The sequence below is a fragment of the Ranitomeya variabilis genome, chromosome 1 (genome assembly GCF_051348905.1).
Source record: "Ranitomeya variabilis isolate aRanVar5 chromosome 1, aRanVar5.hap1, whole genome shotgun sequence".
In the NCBI taxonomy this organism is placed as follows: domain Eukaryota; kingdom Metazoa; phylum Chordata; class Amphibia; order Anura; family Dendrobatidae; genus Ranitomeya; species Ranitomeya variabilis.
The window spans coordinates 15,203,638-15,216,939 of NC_135232.1; the positions used below are offsets into that span (position 1 = coordinate 15,203,638).

Consider the following 13,302-nt stretch of genomic DNA (forward strand, 5'->3'; position numbering starts at 1 on the left):
ATTGATGGTCTGAGAGCCCCTGCTGAAGTTTCCCAGGCTCCCTTGAGAAACACATCTGCCCTCCTGTCCAGTGGGTCTTTTAAAGTCCCCAGATCCTCAAACGGTAGAGAGGATTTCTTAGAAGCCTTGGCTACAGCTGCATCGAGCTTCGGGGCTTTATCCCACGTCGCCGATGCGGACTCTTCGAACGGATACTTCCGTTTAAAGGATGGAGGAAGAGAACCTTTTCTTTCCGGTTTTTTCCATTCTCTGGAAATTAGGGCACTAACTTTCTCCACCACCGGAAAGCATCGGCGGGATTTACGGTCTAGACCTTTAAACATGACATCCTGCATGGATTTTTCTGGCGGCGTCTGCTCAATTCCAATTGTGTTATTTACCGCTTTAACGAGGCGGTCTATCCGGTCAAAAGAAAAACAAGAATGTCCGTACTCAGAGCCCGAGGAGGATACTGATGAGAGAGAAGCTTCAGACTTTAGATCTCCTAAGTCACTATCCTCACGTGAACTTGGGGATCCAGGGTCTATTATTTTAGACCCCCTACTATGAGATTGAGATCTTGAGGAATTTCTAATCTCTTGTCTAACAATCTGTCTTAGACTAGTAGCGAAATCTGGCGTCTCCTCCGCTATCAGACGCTGGATACACGGACCACATAGTCTTTTAACGTATTCGTCTGGGAGAGGAATACCACATTCTGCACATTCCTTGTGCTTGGATTTAGAGGACCGCTTTTTTCCCTGATGTAAGAAAGGGAATAAGGAGGGACACCAATCACTAAGTGAACTTTCACGACGATCACTTACCCCTATAGTGTCTGAGTGGTACCGAAGATTGCGGGGGGACCCTCTCCACCGAAGCAATATCCATCCGGCTTGAGGACTTTCCGGCTTTAGAAGATTGGTCAGCTCTACCTCCAGGATGACTACTGCCACTAGAACGTCGCTGGGTGTTTGCTGCATGGGGCTTCTCCAGGGGTTGACACTGTTGCTCAGAAGGCAACGGATCCTGCTCCTGAGACTCCATTGTAACAATGGATATGAAGCATTAAGAAGCCATCACTGAATCCTTAAGTAGCCGGCCCCCTAAAGGTACCTCCCCCCGATGGGGGACAGCCGGCCAATCCCGGTGAACTGCCTGGTACAAGACGGCATGTGGGAGGCCCCTCCCCCCCCCGAGACCCCCGCCAATGGCACTCACGTTTCCAGCCAGGAAGCACCTGCCGCAAGTTCCCACACACAAAAAACCCCCACGCAGTCTATTGAGGGGATACCGACGGGCGCCGCCATGATTTCCATCAGTGTGACGCACTGCGCATGCGCCGGGCGTCATCGCATGTTGCCGTACTAAGCACCGCCCCCTCACACGCGTCACCTCCGGTGCGTCGCTTCCGGAACGCTGAACGCAGCGCCCGTGCCGTTTAGAACGCCGGTGCCCGAGGGGAAGCGCTAGCGCTGCCGTACACCGGTACCGACAGCAAGGGCACCGCCGATGCGATGTGCCCACCAAGGGGTCCACCACCATAGGGAGTATCTAAAGTTATCGACGCAGGTACGTTCTCAGTTCAGGAGGGCCTCCCACATAATACTTACCCGTACCTGGCGATGGGACACCACTCGAGACAGCACTCCCCCTGAAGCCTGCTCCTGCCGTGCTGCTGCCTACCCCCACAGCCCTCTGTGGTGCGGCACTTCCAGCGTCGCGATCAACACCGGGGAAGGGGCCATCCCGCCTCCAAGATCGGTGAGTCGGACCTGGGTCAAAATTTCTTCGCCTTTCTTCCAAAGGCCTCTGCAGGGTCCCCTGTCAGGGGCAGGAAACCAACTGATGCGGGAGAGAGGTGCCGCCCTTTTATCTCTGTAGGTTTCCTGTCCCTGAAGGGCGGATCCCCTCTCGTTAGTGCTGTCATGACGACTGAATAAACTTGATCTTTCATCTCTTCTGTCCTGCGGGGGAGAAGAGATGAATGCCGCCTTCAGCACCACACGCAGGGGGGACAGCGCTTACTGTAGCGCTATCTCTGCGGGCGGTACGTGCACATGGAAGAGAGTGCACACTGTTCGCCGTGTGCACGTGTGCGGGACGTATTGCTGTACGTGCTGCCGGAGATAAGCGGACATGTCTCCGTGTTTTCAAAATGGACACACGGTCCGTGAAAACACGGGAGACATGTGCATAGACCCATTCATTTGAATGGGTCTATGTGTGTCAGTGTCTCCGGTACGTGAGAAAACTGTCAGTGCACGTACCGGAGACACTGACGTGTGAAAGAGGCCTTACACTGTACATGTGCTGCATTCAGGGCCGGTTTTAGGCAAAGTGGCGCCCTAGGCAAAAGTTTAAAATGGGGCCCCAAATACTAACATTGCACATCACACAGAAACATTTTGGTTGTAGCTACATGCGCTAATTTCAGGCCACTAATCGAGTGTGATCAACAATATTAAAGTAATTTGCCACTTGTTTCGCAGCCTCTTTACACTGGCTGAGGAATAATGATGGGGACAGAATGATTACTAGTAAATAAATCATCTTAGCAGCATATCTGCAGTTTTCACTGGGCGATGTGCTGATGAGAACAATGATTTTTGTTCTGGCATAACCAATCCAATTACTTGATGAATATCCTGAATTTTGCACTCCCTCTAGTCCTCCATATAGTATAATACACCCCCATAGTCCTCCATATAGTGTAGTGCACCCCCATAGTCTTCCATATAGTATAATATACTCCCCCTAGTCCTCCACATAGTATAATACACTCACCATAGTTCTCCATATAGTATAATAGACTCCCCATATTCCTCCATATAGTATAATACACTCGCCATAGTCCTCCATATAGTATAATACACTACCCAGAGTCATCCAGAGTCTAATACACTCCCCATAATCCCCCATAGAGTATAATACACTCCCAAGAGTCCTCCATAGAGTATAATACACTCCCCAGAGTTCTCCATAAAGTATAATACACTCCCCATAGTCCTCCATAAAGTATAATACACTTCCCATAGTCCTTCATAGAGTATAATGCAGTCCCCACATAGAATATAATTTTGACCTCATACAGTATAATGCAACCCCCACATAGAATATAATTCAGCCCCCCCATAGAATATAATGCAAGAACCCATAGATTATAATTCAGTCCTACAGTATTATGGCCACCATGTACTGACTCGCTCACTGATATATACCGTATTCATGGGCGTGCAGAGCAGTGAATATTCATTCCCTTTAGTAGCGGGCACATGTGATTGCCCAGCAGCAGGAAGCCTGCAGCTGAGGCTACTGTGCCCGCTATTAAAGTGAAATGAATATTCACTGCTCTCCACTCCTATAGTTCCACCCATCTCTGGGAGCCGGCTTCAGTGCATAGCGGTGGGAGGGACTATGGGCATGGGGAGCAGTGAATATGAATTTCTCTGTAACAGCAGGTACAGGCACTAGCCACAGCAGCCGACTCTTGCCTCCAGTTACCCACTGCTCCGCTGCAGCTTCACTGACACCGGGCAGACACTAATAGCTTGGGGCCCCTGTTCAAAAACTGTGTCAGGGCCCCCTCCCTGCCCGGTACGCTGCTTTTGATGATTGCAATCTGGCAATGGGACCCTGGAGCCTCGGGCTCCGAGAAACAAGTCAGAATGCCCTCATTATTACTGCCCTGCAAGCAGGGCATACTTAGCAATCACAGGGCCCCCTCAGCTATAAAAAATATATATTTAGATTTTTTCACTGAGATGGAGATGACAGCAAGTGTGCAAAGCGCCTCCTCTTTATGTGATACTAGATGGTGGCACGATTCTAACGCATCGGGTATTCTAGAATATGTATGTATGTACCCCACACTTAACACAGCCACGTAGTATATAACACAGCCCATGTAGTATATAACACAGACAGCCACATAGTATATAACACAGCCATGTAGTATATAGCACAGCCACGTAGTATATAACACAGCCCATGTAGTATATAACAGCCACGTAGTATATAACACAGCCACGTAGTATATAGCACAGCCACGCAGTATATAGCACAGCCACGCAGTGTATAACACAGCCCATGTAGTATATAACACAGACAGCCACGTAGTATATAACACAGCCACGTAGTATATAACACAGCCCATGTAGTATATAACACAGCCAGCCACGTAGTATATAACAGCCACGTAGTATATAGGACAGCCACGTAGTATATAGGACAGCCACGTAGTATATAGCAGCCACATAGTATATAGCAGCCACAAACTGTATAGCATAGCCCACGTAACACAGACAGCCACGTAGTATACAGCAGCCACGTAGTATATAACAGCCCACGTAATATATAGCACAGCCCACGTAATATATAACACAGCCCACGTAATATATAACACAGCCCACGCAGTATATAACACAGGCCACGTAGTATATAACAGCCCACGCAGTATATAACACTGCCCATGTAGTATATAGCAGCCAGGCAGTATATAACACAGCCCACGTAATATATAACACAGCCCACGTAATTATAACACAGCCCACGTAATATATAGCACAGCCCACGTACTATGTAACACAGCCCACACAGTATAAAACACTGCCCACGTAGTATATAACACAGCCCATGCAGTATAAAACATTGCCCACGTAGTATATAGCAACAAGGCAGCATATAACACTGCATACATAATATATAGCACAGTGTTATGGATCCTGGTGGTAAGGATCACAAAACTGACCAAGTAGGTAAGCCAAAATAATAGGACCAGCTCTGGGAATGTGGTAACTATACTGACCGCGACCCTGATCCTATCCAAACACACTAAAGGCAGCCGTGGAGCGTTCCTAAAAACCTAGACGCCTCTTCACAGCCTGAGAAACTAGCTACCCCTAGAGAGAAAGCAAAGACCTCACTTGCCTCAGAGAAATAACCCCAAAGTTTAGACAGCCCCCTACAAATAATAACGGTGAGTTAAGGGGAAAGCACAAACGTAGAAATGAAAACAGGTTTTAGCAAATGAGGCCCGCTAATACTAAATAGTCAGAAGATAGCGAGGGATCTGTGCGGTCAGTAAAAAGCTAACAAAAATATCCACGCAGAGAATGCAAGAACCCCCACACCGACTCACGATGTGAGGGGCGCAACTCAGCACCCCAGAGCTACCAGCAAGCGAGAAATCACATATAAGCAAGCTGGACAGAACTCAACATATAGTGAGAAACATTTTCAATGAAACAATAAGCAAATGAACTAGGAAGACTTAGCTTCTCCAGGAGGAGACAGGTCACCAGTGTTGTCCAGCAAAGATCAGAACCAGAACTGAATACAACAACAGCAGGCAACCAGTAAAGGTCCAGGTGAATTAAATAGGCAGGAAACGAGACAGCTGAGCCACCTACAGACCAGCAGTAACGCTAAAGGCCACAAGAGGGAGCCCAAGAACAGAACTCACACAGTACCACTCATGACCACAGGAGGGAGCCTGAGAACGGAATTCACAACAGTACAGCCCATGTAGTATATAACACAGCCCACGCAGTATATAATACAGCCCACATAGTATATAGCAGTGTGGGCACCATATCCCTGTTATCCTCCGCTAAGTCATCTGGGTAATTTCGCAATGCATCACTGGGAACGGAAGCTGGCGGCAGCATCGCGCGCATTGGTGGATGTCGGAAGGTGAGAATAGCACTATTTTTTATTTTTTAAAATTATTTTTAACATTATATCTTTTTACTATTGATGCTGCATAGGCAGCATCAATAATTAAAAGTTAGTCCGGGATGGGGCGACACACTGGCACTGACTGGAGGGGAGTAGGGAGGGGCCAATTCGCGGCCGGACTAAGCTTGTCGCTGATTGGTCGCGGCCAGCCGGGTGCGACCAATCAGCGACGTGGGATTTCCGTTGTGGAAGTTACAGACAAACAGATGGAAGTACCCCTTAGACAATTATATATATAGATTACATAACCACGATATGTCTGGTATCTGCTCTACATATACTGTACAAACATACACACATATACCGTACATACATACATACATACACTGTACATACACACAGATACACATACAAATACAGTATATGCAAACACATACATATACACAGATACACATACATATACCGTCATACATACACATACCGTACATACACACATGCATATACCGTACATTCTCACACATACCATATATACATATACCGTACATACACAGATACACATACATATACCGTACATACATATACATACATATACCTTACATGCATACACACATATACCGTACATACATACAGATACACATACACGTACTGTACATACACACACATACCGCAAAAAAACAAGACCTGCACCCACTACCAAGTAAGGAACGGTGCAATAAATAAGAGGTAAGTGCCAATAATAACTGAAAATCATATAGAAAGAAAGCACCAACAAATACCAATTATAATAAAAGTTACAAAATTTTATTAAGTATATTAAAAAGTAAAAAAACAAGATGAACAAAGAGGGATGTGACAAGGTAAGCCAGAAGTAGGTGGCACCATAGCCAGAGACAGGTACATTCAGGTATATACTAAAAATACAGTATGCATGCTCAAAACTAAATTTAACCTATGTTTGTGCAGAAAACCACATAAACACCAAGTGCACCAAGGAGGCTGTATACCACCCTTGAGATACGAGCAAAAAGGGGCGTCAGATGAAATGACCAAGTGATAGAGGTAAGTTACCTGAATGGACACTGGAGCTCTGAGGTGCCACCGTCCCCAACGTGCGTTTCGGCGCTTAAGCCTTCTTCCGGGGGAATCCCGGTCATCTGACCCCCCTTTTTGCTCGTATCTCAAGGGTGGTATACAGCCTCCTTGGTGCACTTGGTGTTTATGTGTTTTTCTGCACAAACATAGGTTAAATTTAGTTTTGAGCATGCATACTGTATTTTTAGTATATACCTGAATGTACCTGTCTCTGGCTATGGTGCCACCTACTTCTGGCTTACCTTGTCACATCCCTCTTTGTTCGTCTTGGTTTTTTACTTTTTAATATACTTAATAAAATTTTGTAACTTTTATTATAATTGGTATTTGTTGGTGCTTTCTTTCTATATGATTTTCATACACACACATACCGTACATACACATAGTTATATACACACTAGACTGTGGCCCGATTCTAACGCATCGGGTATTCTAGAATATGCATGTCCCCGTAGTATATGGACAATGATGATTCCAGAATTCGCGGCAGACTGTGCCCGTCGCTGATTGGTCGAGGCAACCTTTATGACATCATCGTCGCCATGGCAACCATTATGACATCTACGTCGATACTGTGCCCGTCGCTGATTGGTCGAGGCCTGGCAGCCTCGACCAATCAGAGACGCGGGATTTCCATTATGACATCATCGTCGCCATGCTGTGCCCGTCGCTGATTGGTCGAGGCCTGGCGGCCTCGACCAATCAGAGACGCGGGATTTCCAGGACAGACAGACAGACAGAAAGACAGACAGACAGACAGACAGACAGACAGACGGAAAAACCCTTAGACAATTATATATATAGATATTGTATACACATACCGTACATACATATACCATACACACACAAATACATATAATATACCGTACATACATACACATACCGTACATGCATATACCGTGCATACACACAGATGCACACATACTGTATACCGTACATACATACAGATACACATACACGTACCGTACATACACACATACAGTATATACACATATAGTATAAACATACCGCACACACATATACACACATACTGTATGTACATGCACATAAACATACATACACATATACTGTACATGCATACACACAGCCATACAAATATACCATACATACACACATATACCGTACATACATACGCAGATACACACACAGATAGAAACATACACATAGATACACACACATACACAGATGCACACATACATACATACACATACGAGCATATACATACACACATGCTAATCTGTGATATCAGCTCACAGGTGATCAGAGGAGCCCTGGATGAGGTCACATAGTTCAGCTGGAGAGGGCTGCAGAACCCATTACTGTGGGGGATGGGGCACAGAGCAGGCAGCACTGATATCAGCCCCCTGGTGCTGCCGTGCTGTCCCGTGCAGTAAGCTCCTCCCCCATCTCTTTACAGTGAGGAGACACTGCAGCCTGCTCTGAATAGAACAGTGGAGGGAGCAGAAGACACACTGTAAAGGTACCTTCACACTACACGATATCGCTAGCGATCCGTGACGTTGCAGCGTCCTGGCTAGCGATATCGTTGAGTGTGACAGGCAGCAGCGATCAGGATCCTGCTGTGATATCGCTGGTCGTTGCTGAAAGTTCAGAACTTTATTTGGTCGTCAGATCGCCGTGTATCGTTGTGTTTGACAGCAGAAGCAACAATGCCAGCGATGTTTTACAATGGTAACCAGGGTAAATATCGGGTTACTAAGCGCAGGGCCGCGCTTAGTAACCCAATGTTTACCCTGGTTACCAGTGTAAAATGTAAAAAAACAAACAGTACATACTCACCTTCTGATGTCTGTCACACGTCCCTCGCCGTCTGCTTCCCGCACTGACTGTGAGTGCCGGCCATAAAGTGAAAGCACAGCACAGCGGTGACGTCACCGCTCTGCTTCAGGGCCGGCGCTCAGTCAGTGCAGGAAGCGGACGCCGGGGGACGCGAAGGTGAGTATGTACTGTTTGTTTTTTTACATTTTACACTGGTAACCAGGGTAAACATCGGGTTACTAAGTGCGGCCCTGCGCTTAGCAACCCGATGTTTACCCTGGTTACCCGGGGACTTCGGCATCGTTGGTCGCTGGAGAGCTGTCTGTGTGACAGCTCTCCAGCGACCACACAGCGACGCTGCAGCGATCGGCATCGTCTTTATCGCTGCAGCGTCGCTTAGTGTGAAGGTACCTTAAGTCCTGCTGTTCCTCCACTGCTGCCCGTGTGCTGTGCCCTGGGGCCCCTGACTGTAGGTGAGCACTCACCATTGGGACGCTCCATGCAGCAGGACAGACGGCAGCCAGTGAGCGCTCTCCTCAGTCTAGTGAGGAAAGCGTTCATTGGCCAGCATCTCTCCCTGCATGACACGCCCCCTTTTTGATCTCATGCACTTCGCGCCCCGCTCTCTCCCCGACACCCAGTGTTCCATGATTACAGTACGGAGTGAGAGGGGCCCGACCCTGCATGATACCAGGCCTGCCTGCAGGGGCCCCTCTCCACCTCTGGGCCCTGGAGCAGTGCCATCAGCAATACGTCCACCACTGGCTGGGGGCCCCTAGGGCAGCGGGGGCCCTATGCAGCTGCCTAGTCTGCCTGCCCCTAACGCCGGCCCTGACTGGATTGACAGAAGCCTCATAGACTATACTACTGGCATGGTCTAAACAGGCTGTCACTGGCAGATTCCGAGGTTCTAATGATGATCTCGGGTTGCCATGGCAACCATCAGCCTTCTCCCGGGCTCCTAAATGTTACGATCGATACTAATTAATGCATTTAGGGGGTTAAAATGTTTCTCCGGCTCCTCTGTGGTTCCATCTCTAGTGGAGACAAAACTTGGAGAAGTTGTGTTTCTTAGTACGGCTTCTCCATCTGACTGACGAGGGTCTTCTCTGTCCCTTTCCTCAGGGTCCTCATCCTCCAGGTGCAGAGCAGAGAGCATTTGGCTTTGGCCTTGATGATTATCACTTCATACTTGGGGCTCACAATGTGCTGGGACTTCGATACCAGTGGTGAGGACCACAACAATGTAATTTAGTCCCTGATACATAAACCTAGAATTACCACTACTGAGAGACGTGTCTCATATAGTGAGTACGGAAAGTATTCAGACCCCTTAAAATTTTTCACTCTTTGTTTCATTGCAGCCATTTGGTAAATTCAAAAAAGTTCATTTTTTTTCTCATTAATGTACTCTCTGCACCCCATCTTGACTGAAAAAAAAAAGAAATGTAAAATTTTTTGTAAATTTATTGAAAAAGAAAAACTGAAAAATCACATGGTCATAAGTATTCAGATCCTTAGCTTAGACACTCATATTTAAGTCACATGCTGTGCATTTCCTTGAGATGGTTCTACTCCTTCATTGGAGTCCAGCTGTGTTTAATTAAACTGATAGGACTTGATTTGTAAAGGCGCACACCTGTCTATATAAGACCTCACAGCTCACAGTGCATGTCAGACCAAATGAGAATCATGAGGTCAAAGGAACTGGCCAAGGAGCTCAGAGATAGAATTGTGGCAAGGCACAGATCTGGACAAGGTTACAAAAGAATTTCTGCAGTACTCAAGGTTCCTAAGAGCACAGTGGCCTCCATAATCCTTAAATGGAAGATGTTTGGGACCACCAGAAGTCTTCCTAGACCTGGCTGTCCAGCCAAACTGAGCAGTCGTGGGAGAAGAGCCTTGGTGAGAGAGGTAAAGAAGAACCCAAGATCACTGTGGCTGAGCTCCAGAGATGCAGTAGGGAGATGGGAGAAAGTTCCACAAAGTCATCTATCACTGCAGCCCTCCACAATTTGGGCCTTTATAGCAGAGTGGCCCAATAGAAGCCTCTCCTCAGTGCAAGACATATGAAAGCCCGCATAGAGTTTGCTAAAAAACACATGAAGGACTCCCAGACTATGAGAAATAAGATTCTCTGGTTTGATGAGACAAAGATAGACCTTTTTGATGATAATTCTAAGTGGTATGTGTGAAGAAAACCAGGCACTGCTCATCACCTGCCCAATACAATCCTAACAGTTAAACATGGTGGTGGCAGTATGATGCTATGGGGGTGTTTTTCAGCTGCAGGGACAGGATGATTGGTTGCAATTGAAGGATACATGAATGGGGCCAAGTACAGAGTTATCCTGGATGAAAACCCCTTCCGCAGTGCTCTGGACCTCAGACTTGGCCAAAGGTTCACCTTCCAACAAGACAATGACCCTAAGCACACAGTTAAAATAACAAAGGAGTAGTTTCAGAACAACTCTGTGACCATTCTTGACTGGCCCAGCCAGAGCCCTGACCGAAACCCAATTGAGCATCTCTGGAGAGATGTGAAAATGGCATCCACCAACGTTCACCATCCAACCTGACGGAACTGTAGATGATCTGCAAGGAAGAATGGCTGAGAATCCCCAAATCAAGGTGTGAAAAACTTGTTGCATCATTCCCAAGAAGACTCATGGCTGTACTAGCTCAAAAGGTGCTTCTACTCAATACTGAGCAAGGGGGCTGAATACTTATGACCATGTGATATTTCATTTTATTCGGACTCCCATGACAGCACCACGAGAGAGGGGATCCGCCCTTCAGGAACAGGAAACCTACAGATACAAAAGGGCAGCACCTCTGCCACGTATCAGTTGGTTTCCTGTTCCTATAGGGACTAAATCCTACAGAAGAACCTAAGCATCCCAGGCCGGCCGACTCAGGTACCAGGGGGTCTCCTACCTCAGCCAGTGCGGAGTTCCTTGAGACGCCATGGTGGTCCTGGCTGGGCTGCACAGCGGTGGCGTTCGCAGCAGGGAACGGATTACAGAGGATATCCGTCTCCACGGAGGCCAACGCTCATGATTACCCTCCATCATGAATCAACACTGAGACCAGAAGCAAGAGTCTGGACCTGGAGCCTGCTTAAATCCCCTCTTCCGGTCAGCAGATCCGCCATGCGCTGCCCCGATTCGCACCGACAGGCTAGAGGGGCCTGCATGTGTCCGGCGTTTAATTCCGGTGGGCGCAGCAATCCCGGTGACCCGGAAGCGCACGCCAGCAGTGCGTGGATGGTGCTGGAGTGTTGCGTGGGGAGCCGGTGGCATGATGGTTGGCGCTATGCGGAGCGCCGCTTGCTGGCCGGGCATCCTGCGCTGCTCTGATTGCATTCAGGAAGCGCTGATGGGCCGTGGTGACATTGGAGGCGGAGCCGGCGTGCACTACCGGGTCACCGGGATTGCTGCGCCCACTGGAAATGAACGCCCCTCTAGCCTGTCGGTGCACCTGTGGGGGCAGAGAGCGAATCGGAGCAGCGCATGGCGGATCTGCTGACCGGAAGAGGGGATTTAAGCAGGCTCCAGGTCTGGACCCTTGCTTCTGGTCTCAGTGTTGATTCATGATGGAGAGTGATAATGAGCAGCAGCCCCAGCTGCTGTAAGAGGTACGACAGAAGCCCAAAGAAAAGGAGCGTGACAGGAGTGACCAGCCCAGTTGTAAGAGCTCCTCCAGACAGGGATTGGGAGCATCGACTGGAAAGAACCCCCCTCATATTCCGGTACCTTTTTACTGCAGCCACTGGTAAGTGATCTACGTGAATGTTCACTCAGTGATGCAGGCCCCCCTCATATTTTTTATTTTAGCAGAAGAAGTGCATGGGTAAGGCTAAGCACAAGGAATGCCCTCTGTGGAGTCCCCTTACCAGATTCATGCCCCAAAAATGATGCGCCCCCTGTATCCAGCAAACGGTGAGGTCTCAGGGAAGGGGTGGAGTGGCATTAGGTCAAGATAGAGTATGTTGCCTTACTGTCCTCCCTTAGGTAGCAGAAGAATCGCTTAATGTCACTGCAAGCCTGAAAGAGATGGTCTGGGCGGAAGTAAAGAATCCCTGAAGTCCCTGTCTCAAGCAGGAAGCTCGAAATACAAGGCCCCTTTGGACTCTGATTCTTCGGCGGATGAGGAAAGAGAGGAGGGCTCCTATGATTCAGTTCCCTCGTCTGGGGAAGACTCTGCCCGCCTCTGTCTGCCCCTGGATCAGGTAGATACGTTGGTTAAAACGGTCAGGGGAACGATGGGCATAGCGGAACCCAAACCGCAGCTATCTAGACAAGAGATCATGTTCAGTGGGCTGGATCAAAGGAAACGAAGGTCCTTTCCATTAAATGAAAAGATCCAGGAGCTAATTTTCCGAGAATGGAAAAAGCCTGAAAAGAAGGGTTCTTTACCACCAGCTCTGAAACGCAGAAACCTCTTCGGCGACCCGGCAGTCAACACCTGGGACAAGGCCCCTAAATTAGATGCTGCAGTGGCCAAAGCATCAAAACGAGCCTCACTACCCTTTGAGGATATGGGGCTCTTAAGGATCCCCTTGACAGGAAGGCAGATTCCTTCCTTAAGGGAACTTGGGAAATGGCGGCCGGTTCCCTAAGACTAGCGGTAGTGTCAACTTGTACGGCCAGATCCATGATGGTCTGGTTGGACAAATTAGAATCCCAGTTAAAAGAAGGGGCTTCTAGAGATACTATTTTTAGTGCCCTACTGGTGATTCAAGAGGCCGCTGCCTTCCTATTAGACGCTTCA

The 13,302-nt window shown here is 48.0% G+C and overlaps 1 protein-coding gene across 1 annotated transcript in view; it reads left to right on the plus strand.

Annotated features, from left to right (window-relative positions):
* Positions 1 to 13,302, plus strand: part of LOC143793538 (uncharacterized) — a 379,060-nt gene that overhangs the window by 65,198 nt on the left and 300,560 nt on the right. The window lies entirely within an intron of this gene.